General features: G+C 58.9%; 1 protein-coding gene across 1 annotated transcript in view; it reads right to left on the bottom strand.

The window, feature by feature from the left end:
- The window catches only part of CUNH7orf50 (chromosome unknown C7orf50 homolog), an 85,690-nt gene that overhangs the window by 25,231 nt on the left and 56,356 nt on the right, over window positions 1-4,103 (bottom strand). The gene's annotated exons all lie outside the window — the stretch shown is intronic.

Below are 4,103 nucleotides of genomic sequence, written 5' to 3'. Positions count from 1 at the left end.
GCGTAATGGTGGGTCACCGCCGACAGAGAGAAGAGGCACTGTTAATAATTACGGCGAGTGTACGGTCACCCTTCCCACGGCCCGCTGCACAGCTCCTTAAGGAGCTGCTGTGGGGTCCAGCTGGCCAAACCTGATGTCAGGTACCTGCCTAAGTGATGAAGGCCTCTAAAGACAACAGGCTTTTAAAAAGCGTGGCTTACGGTTCGTGAGTGCTCAGTGTGCCATGGCACAGATGGGAAGCTGGGCAGGAGCGGTGAGGCCCACTGCTCGGGGCCACACGCAGCACGGGGGTGTTTGGCCTGCTCTTGACCACGTGTTGTCCTGCCTCTAGTGAGTATGGAAATAGCCTGAGGACAGAGGAACACAGCTCTAGGGCAGAATGTAAATGTCAACACTGACTTGACATCGCTGTGAATCAAAAGCCCCAGCAGGTTGATGACAGAGGGCAAGGTCCGTCCCCCTAAGGGGAGTGCGCGTGGGGTTTCAGGTTACAGTGTACAGGATGTATCGAGTCTATAGTCCAGAAATGACACTTGCAAAGATCCCAGCAGGGGGACGTGCCCTGCCGCTTCTAAGGGAGCTGCTTCCATCTCACAGCCCCTAGGATGTCATCCAGGACCCTGACAAAAAACTGCCACCTGGCCTTTCAGGACCTCGCCGCACACCAGGCGGTCTTAGGGGTGGGGGCAGGTTGCCTCCCAGAGACTCGGGGCTGCTGTGCGAGTGCGCGGGACAAAGTCACGCTCCTCCTTGCTCAAAAGGTGTTCCCAGTGCTTCCCCTTGGCTGCTGGCTCCGAAGCTCTCGAAGGCTAAAGCCACTGCGTGTGACTGGGCAGCACCAGGCTGCAGCAGGCCACAGGGCCTCACAGGCCGGGAGCGCGGAACACCGCCCAGGCATCGAAGAGCAGACAGAACTCAGTCTAGAGAGTAACACGGCACTCTTCTGTTTGACTCGAGTTGCCAAGAGGCAGTGCTGCCGAGGAGCAGAGTCCCGTCTCCTGGGAGCCTCCACGTGTGGCACATGTCCCCAGCAGGCCCACCTGGGCCGCTGACATGCCAGCAGAGCGCGCCCAGGAGCTCCTCAGTTTTGATGAGAGCCCAGCAAACGGAGGAAGCAACTGTTACAAATAAAAATAACTGGCCGGCTCCTCCCTCAGAAAGGGCGGCAGGTGGCGATAGGGTCTGTGGGCTGAGCACTTCCGCCAGGTAAGAGCTCGCCAGGTAACACCTGGGCAGGTGGGCGTGGCCCGGAGTCTGAAAGGGAGACCGGAGCCAGCCCCTGTTTGTGCCGTCCCTGCTCCGGTGTACCTAGGAGCATGAGCCTCGGACAGGGTCACTCGGGAACAGAAAGCCCAAGTAACCAGTGCTCTGTGAACAGAAGAGCGTGTGTCCCATCTTCTCCAGGGAGAGGTGCCTTGCCGGCCCGCTGGCCGGGACCCAGCTGCCCGGTCTCGGTCCCCCACAGTCCCCTCCTGAGCCAGCAAACATGCCGCTCCCTTCCATGAAGAGAAAGAGGCAGCTCTTTGTTTATGCATCTGAGCCAGGCTGCCCCGCTCACTCTCACTACTCTGCAATTTAGAACCGCAAAAAGCAAAAGGTTACGAAAACTCAGAAGAAGCCACCTATATGATGACCCGTTCCCCATTACCCCCAGGAAGGTGCAGTCTGTGACTGCCCTGACAGACCCACGAAAACATCAGCCTTTCCGGAGAGTCTGGCTCCTACGGCTGGATGCTAATTGTAGCTAAAGCCTCTCTCTGCCCATTATTACAAAGGAAATAAACATCCGGGAGGCATTTTCAGAGCATTTTGATTGTTCCAGAAGGTTCATCTGAGGTGGAGTCTTGGTGCACAGGCGATCTACAGGACCACCGGCCAGACCGAACTGTCTGCCCACCAGGGGCCCTGCCCGGCCCACCTGGGCCCACACCCAGGCCTCCAAGGTGTCAGAGGGGACACCACCATCAAGCCGCCAGAGGCCCGCCCCCCCTCTGCTCTCGCTTCTCCTCAGCGGGTCCAGCTGCTCACCGCGGGGAGAAGCCTTTCACACCCCCTAACGCGTCTTGCCCCAGCCAGAGGCAGCCAAGCTGCAGGCACAGACCCTTCTAGTAGCCCCCCTTCAGAGTTCTCTGTGGGTGGGACAGAGGGACTCAGTGGTGGGTGCACCGAGGGTGGCAGGGAGGGGCCCCAGGTGCTGCCTTAAACGCTGGGTGGGGGGTGTGTGCTGGCCCAGCACTCGGGGACGCGGGTAAGGGCTGTCCCGGCCAGGGGTCAGCATGCTCAAAGACAGCGGTGAGACGCTGGTCCCGGTGGGGCAGCCTGCTCCGATGGGCCCCGAACACGGGCACAGGGCCTCCTGACTGGCGGAGGCAGAAAGGGAAGGCTGGTGACGCCGGTCTGGCTCCCTTGGGGCAGGATGGCTCCTTTCGTGGTTTTGCACGTTGCCGGCTCTGCGTGTACACTGTCACACTCACACACGCGCACACAGGGTTCCCGGGTGGCGGGGCCTGCTCCCACGTCACCCAGGCCCACAGTCACTGCAGGGCTGCTGCTCTGACCACGCCCAGTGCCTGTTTCCATGGAGATCTCACTCGCCTTTGGTCCTGGAGTTTGCCAAAGTTGTTTCAGTTGCTCCTGGACACATCACGCCGCATGGGGCCCTTTCAGAAAGGCGGGCAGAGGCCAGGGCCCGCCTCGGGCGCTAAAGCCACCGGGCTGCAGGGCGCCCTCGCGAGGAAGACAAGGGGCTGCAGAGGGACCCTGTGTGGAGGAGTCCCAAACGCTGTCCTAATCATGAGCCAGAAAGGACCTGAGCTGGTCCCTGTTGTGGTGGCAGCTGCGGATGCGGGTGAGCGAAGCCGCACGTGGGCCCCAGCTGAGTGCAGCACAGGAAGGCGGCTGTGGGTCTGCCCCGCCCTGCCCCGCCCCCGGACCAGCACAGAGCCTCTGGAGACAGTGCACAGCGGGGTCTCCAGCCCCGTGCCTTCTTCAGGGCGTCCTCTCCCTGTGGGAACTTCCACCTGGCTGTGCCCAGGCTCCCGTCCCCATCTCTCCTGGCCCTGGCCTGCTCTGCCCATGCGTCTTTTACGGGGACCCCAGGGGATGGTGAAGCCCATGCCCTCCTCACCCCGGCACAGGGACGGGCTGGCTGCCCTCTGCGTCCGGCGCTGTGTCTCCTCAATCCCCGCCGGGCCAGGAGGGGAAGAGGGACACCGAGGCCAGAGTCCGGGCACCTGTGCGCCCTGCACCTGCCCCAGAGCCCGGGCTGCTGTTTTAAGCTTTACCTTTTTCTTTTTAAAAAAGATTTTATTAGATGTGTTGGGGTGATATTGGTTATGAAGATTATATAGGTTTCAGGTATACGGTTCCATCATGCGTCATCTGTACGTTGCATTGCGTGCGCACCCCAAGTCTGGTCTCCTTCTGTCACCGTGTATTTGACCCTTTACCCTCTTCCTGCTCCCACCCCCGCCCTCTCTGGTCACCACCATTGTCATCATGTCTATGAGTTTGTTTGTTTGTATTTTAGTCTTGTTTGTTGCTCTCAATTTTCTATCCGCGTGAGTGAAAGCATATGGTTCTCAGCTTTTCCTGACTTATTTTGCTTAGCCTGATCATGTCGAGGTCCCACCACGCTGCTGCAGGTGGCAGTGTGCCATCTCTTCCTCGGGCCGAGTCGTGCTCCATCGTGTCTGCGTCCGTATCTTCTTCGTCCCCTCATCTGTCGGAGGACACGTGGTGGGCTGTTTCCATGTCTTGGCCGCTGTGAATAACGCTGCAGTGAACATCGGGGTGCATATATCTTTACAAGTGAATGTCTTCAAACATTGGGGGTAGACACCCGGAGGAGGGGCTCCTGGGTCATATGGTGATTTTATTCTTAATTTTTTGAGGAACCGCCGTCCTGTTTTCCATAGCGGCTGTACCAATTTCCTGTACGACCAGCAGTGCAGGAGGCTCCCTTTTTCTCCGCATCTTCTCCAGCGCTTGTTATTACTTGCCCTGGTGATGGCAGCCACTCTTACAGGTGTGAGGTGGTGTCTCATAGTGGTTTCGATTTGTATTTCTCCAACAGCTAGTGAAGTTGAGCATCTTTTCACATG

This window comes from Pteropus vampyrus, unplaced genomic scaffold (genome assembly GCF_000151845.1).
Source record: "Pteropus vampyrus isolate Shadow unplaced genomic scaffold, Pvam_2.0 Scaffold343, whole genome shotgun sequence".
Lineage (NCBI taxonomy): Eukaryota > Metazoa > Chordata > Mammalia > Chiroptera > Pteropodidae > Pteropus > Pteropus vampyrus.
Note: the sequence above shows the minus strand (reverse complement) of the source record. Positions and strands in the feature narration are given on the sequence as shown.